Below are 6,109 nucleotides of genomic sequence, written 5' to 3'. Positions count from 1 at the left end.
TAGCCACTTTGTAAAAGGCAAAACAGTCCATATAAATGCATATTAATATGAATATGCCCTACAGATATTACTTAGGTATACACCATAATATTTTTTTTGTTGACGACAACTTTGAAAATGAAGATTTTGTCACAAAATGCTGATATAAATCCTACCAAGAGGTACTTGCACCATATTTTTCAGTTTCCAGTGATAACTGTTAACAAGTGTAGTCATGTGCCAGTGTCTGGGATACCTCAGTGTAGTATTTCTTGATTGGAAGGATGTTTGTAGTAATGACCACTGAATATGCATTATGGATTATTCTGCCATATGTATTACAAGCCAAATGTTAACCTTTTTGGCACATTTTCTGCAATAAACTTGACAAGTATACCAGCATCTGATTACTGAACACAATAAATACATTCAGACAGCATAGAATATTAGCCTATTAGATTTTCTAAGGATAAAAGACCATTTTTGAAAAATGACTGAAGTGTGTAATTTACATAAATGTAGGTGAAATGTATTATTAGAGTACTTAATCTTGTTAAAAACTGTATACTATTTATTTAAAGTGTTTAATTACATTTAGTAGTGATATATTCATTATATTTAGATCTTCTGTCCAATTGCAATAATTGAGAAACTCATTAAAATTCAATATGTAAAAAAAATTAAAATCTCAATATTGACTAACAAAATCCAACTTTTGCTCTTTTTTACCAAATTATTAGCTCAAAACTGTTAAAAAATATTGCAACAACCTGTAGTAACATCAGAGGTCATCTTATGCTATTTTGGAGGATACTGAAATTTAAAAGTTGAAAATTTTAATTTTAATTTTTAATAAATTCAAAAAAAATGTTTTTTAATTTAATAAAATATTTAGAAAATAAATAAATTAGTTTTCATATTCCTTGTGGTATGCACAATCAGTCTGTGTAATTTCACCTCTCTGGTTATAATACTTTCATCAGAATCAAGCATTTAACCGGTGTAATGTGTGAACTATATCAGGCCTCAGACCACAATTAATTTCGCTATATGTTTCTATATAGCCTTAGTGGCTATAACATTTTTATTAATATCAGCAGGCCCGTGAAGTTTTGTATGTACCTTTGCCTGCATGGGGGACACATACCCTGAAAAGGACAACCCCTGTTGTCCAGCTCTTTCTCCCAGCATATTGGTTTAAACAGACACACCCTCTAAACCAGGCCGGAGTACACCCATTTTACACAAAAGCACTACTTTTGCATGGGCCGGAATTACCACAAACAAGTCTTCAATGTCAACAAGTTACACATGTTTACAAACTACATGCTATCCCCTGTCACTTCAGTCAAACAGTTGCCACTTCATAGCTGTCTGCCATGAAATAATCACAGTCAAACAGCAGACTACTTGCGCGGTGAAACTTCCGGATTTTGGACAACCAAATGGGAAGATAACTGTAATCTGAGGCCTATCAGTCCATTTTTTTCCCCTAAAAACTGGCCCACACTAATGCATTCCAATGATATACATATTAAAGCAATGCTCGGTAAGTATCGGTATGTCACCTTTAAACTGAGAGTATACAGAGGCTGTGTTAAAACACCTACCACAGTGCCTTGCCATGGCCAATTTTAGCAATGGAAACTTGAGGGACACCAACTTCAAAATGTAATAACTTTATCAAATTTTGGAATTTCTTCATACAATGAGCAGCTATTTTTTCTTCTACATATGTTCTATCTGCACAGTGTTGTCTTGGAAAGATTTTGAAATATTTATAGGAAAAAAAATCAATCATTAGATTTTACTTCATTTTTAATTAAATATTAAACTTAAATTTAAATTTTTGAGAAACAAAAAAATCTAAAACTGTAAAATTTTGCATTTTAGATATGATAAGTGGAGGCTTAGTAAAGATATGGTGACTGAATTCATGATACATTATTAGAAATGTGTCAGAGGGATGGTGAAAGTCACAAAATTGGGGCCATTTGCAACAAATGTTTACACACTAATTTCAGGGAAAATTAGACATGATAGGCCTCATATTCAATTTTGACCTGCTGTATTTACTTAATCTACTTCATTTACTGTATTAGACATGTAGCCACTTTGTAAAAGGCAAAACAGTCCATATAAATGCATATTAATATGAATATGCCCTACAGATATTACTTAGGTATACACCATAATATTTTTTTTTGTTGACGACAACTTTGAAAATGAAGATTTTGTCACAAAATGCTGATATAAATCCTACCAAGAGGTACTTGCACCATATTTTTCAGTTTCCAGTGATAACTGTTAACAAGTGTAGTCATGTGCCAGTGTCTGGGATACCTCAGTGTAGTATTTCTTGATTGGAAGGATGTTTGTAGTAATGACCACTGAATATGCATTATGGATTATTCTGCCATATGTATTACAAGCCAAATGTTAACCTTTTTGGCACATTTTCTGCAATAAACTTGACAAGTATACCAGCATCTGATTACTGAACACAATAAATACATTCAGACAGCATAGAATATTAGCCTATTAGATTTTCTAAGGATAAAAGACCATTTTTGAAAAATGACTGAAGTGTGTAATTTACATAAATGTAGGTGAAATGTATTATTAGAGTACTTAATCTTGTTAAAAACTGTATACTATTTATTTAAAGTGTTTAATTACATTTAGTAGTGATATATTCATTATATTTAGATCTTCTGTCCAATTGCAATAATTGAGAAACTCATTAAAATTCAATATGTAAAAAAAATTAAAATCTCAATATTGACTAACAAAATCCACTTTTGCTCTTTTTTACCAAATTATTAGCTCAAAACTGTTAAAAAATATTGCAACAACCTGTAGTAACATCAGAGGTCATCTTATGCTATTTTTGGAGGATACTGAAATTTAAAAGTTGAAAATTTTAATTTTAATTTTTAATAAATTCAAAAAAAATGTTTTTTAATTTAATAAAATATTTAGAAAATAAATAAATTAGTTTTCATATTCCTTGTGGTATGCACAATCAGTCTGTGTAATTTCACCTCTCTGGTTATAATACTTTCATCAGAATCAAGCATTTAACCGGTGTAATGTGTGAACTATATCAGGCCTCAGACCACAATTAATTTCGCTATATGTTTCTATATAGCCTTAGTGGCTATAACATTTTTATTAATATCAGCAGGCCCGTGAAGTTTTGTATGTACCTTTGCCTGCATGGGGGACACATACCCTGAAAAGGACAACCCCTGTTGTCCAGCTCTTTCTCCCAGCATATTGGTTTAAACAGACACACCCTCTAAACCAGGCCGGAGTACACCCATTTTACACAAAAAGCACTACTTTTGCATGGGCCGGATTACCACAAACAAGTCTTCAATGTCAACAAGTTACACATGTTTACAAACTACATGCTATCCCCTGTCACTTCAGTCAAACAGTTGCCACTTCATAGCTGTCTGCCATGAAATAATCACAGTCAAACAGCAGACTACTTGCGCGGTGAAACTTCCGGATTTTGGACAACCAAATGGGAAGATAACTGTAATCTGAGGCCAGCTAGCTGGCCTACTTGGAATTGAGCCCACCACTGAGACCTATCGTCTGTCGTCTGCTCGACTGCTGCGCTTCATCCACATGACACAGAAATCCTGCGTATTTGACGCAATATTTACCTAAAATACTCCTAAATAAAATCTGTGTGCGTCATGGTTGACGGAAAATACTTTCGATGTCAATTGATGTTATATATATTTTTTTTTAATCATAAAAACCTAACGATTACAAAGTTCAAAACGAAAATAGCCAAGCGGTTTAACTGCTTCCCAACCTTATCAATAGAGGGTTACGCGTCATTCTAGATTACCCACGATCCATAGCGGTCGGCCATGTTGGAAGGCATCAACACCTAATAATAGCTGGCCTCAGACCACAATTAATTTCACTATGTATTCTCATGTAGCCCCAGTGGCTGTAGCACTTTTATTAATTTCACGGGAAACATTACCTGCCTGGGCCCATTGAACACTCGAAAGGACGACATCTGTTGTCCAGCTCTTTTCCGCGTTATATCAATGTAAACAAACACACGTGGGCTAAGGGACCGAATCACACCCATTTCTCTGCATTTTACACAAATTTGGCAGGACTTCAATTAGCCCGAGTACTCTGACTGTAAGAGAGCTAGACGGACATTTGGACATAAACACGCTCTCATTACAGTCAGAGACCAACCTATGTCTTTTTTTGGCAATTCCTGACTACCAAACGGTAGGCAACGAGTCCCGCTCTAATACCACAAGAATCCCATATTTGACATCAAATACCTTTACATCAATCATTTTCGAGTTAAGTGATACAAAAAAATCCACATATTAATCACTAATACACTTACTACAGAAAGAAACCCGACAGCACCCACATTCAGCTACGCTTCGTGACACTCCGTCGCAACAATTGCAAAGCTCGGCGATCTATTTCGAGACTGGGCGATTCCGCCTTGTGCAGCAGTTACAGGGGTCGTCTCATAAGAGGAGGCTACAGAATTAAAACAATATGTATGTTTAATGGTAAGCCTTCTGGCTGTATTTTGCCCATGTTATTTTGTAATATTGTGCATCGACCTTTTGGGACATGGGTATATAGCACAAGTGACAGCCGGAGTGAATCGGTTAATGAACCACCTGTTCGGACCGGTACTACAGCCAGATGCGGTCATATAGCCAAAAACTGAGACGGAAATGTTCTCAAGTTTGGAGTGAAAATAAATGCTAATATAATGTATGTTCGCAATGGTGTATGTTGTTAGTGCCAACGAGAACCCGTTCTATGGGCAATCTTCGCTTGAAGTTGGGCAGTTTAACATGGGTTTCAATGGCAGATGACATCTGTGTAATGAGACCTAAGCAAGCGAGGTCCAATCTATTTTTAGAGGAAATCTTCCTGTGTAAACGTCACAGATGTTGGTATACCACGTGACCGTTATCATTTTGGTTCGGTTTGTTTTCTCGTGCACGGTTCGCGCAATTTGTGAGATTTTTCTTCACAGTTCGTGAATATTTTCAGTAACAATAAAGTTCAGACAAGTAAGCGTCTCAATACAAAACGTTACAAACCCTTAAAACCAATAATTTTGCTAAGTCTTACAATATCTGGAGAGGGGATACAACCAGGACAGAACAGTTGGAACATGTCCAGGAGAGGTGAAAAGAACGCACCCCAAGTCTGTGCGCACTCTGTGAAATTTGTCGTGACGTAGGCATTGTTGTGCTTTGAGCGACATCTACCGGTGACATCAGAATACTAACTTTCAAAATTATTTCAAGCAATTGGGACATGGGGATTCCCATGGTATTTATCGATATAAAACCTGCTTGTTCACTCCATTTGATAAAAACGTGATCAAAGTGTGTTGCAGGTTTGTAGATTAACCAAATTATAATTTATTTTCGCTGGATGGAACTAGGGTGTGCGGCTTTAAACTGCGAAGCTCGTATTCGTATACAACAATGAAACGCTATTGTTTGCCCTCCACCATGGCCGGCCGCACAGAGGTATGGGTAATATTGCTATTTTTAGCACATCGCGGAACCCTCTATACGTTTAACGTAACTTAGTGTAAAAACCAGTCTGACTGATGTAGCGTGTTTGGTTGTCTAAATTTAGATCATCGCGACAATGTCAAAACCGCGGTCTGTATACGAATATCAGATAATAGTTAACAAGCAGCGAGATTTTAGTTCGATCTATATATCTAGTTTCTTTTTTTGTTTTTTATTATTGTTTTAATACATGTATTTGGTTGAGCATATCTCGTAAAAAGAGTTAGTCATAATTATTGTGCAGTTTGTAAATTTAATTAATCAACGCGTTTGCTACGGTACATATGCCCCTACACTACTAGCCCGAGTACTCTGACTGTAAGAGAGCTAGACGGACATTTGGACATAAACACGCTCTCATTACAGTCAGAGACCAACCTATGTCTTTTTTTGGCAATTCCTGACTACCAAACGGTAGGCAACGAGTCCCGCTCTAATACCACAACAATCCTATGTTTGACGTCAAATACCTTTACATCAATCATTTTCGAGTTAAGTGATACAAAAAAATCCACATATTAATCACT

This window comes from Gigantopelta aegis, chromosome 1 (assembly GCF_016097555.1).
Source record: "Gigantopelta aegis isolate Gae_Host chromosome 1, Gae_host_genome, whole genome shotgun sequence".
Lineage (NCBI taxonomy): Eukaryota > Metazoa > Mollusca > Gastropoda > Neomphalida > Peltospiridae > Gigantopelta > Gigantopelta aegis.
The sequence above is the reverse complement of the archived record's forward strand: the minus strand, read 5'-3'. Positions refer to the sequence as shown.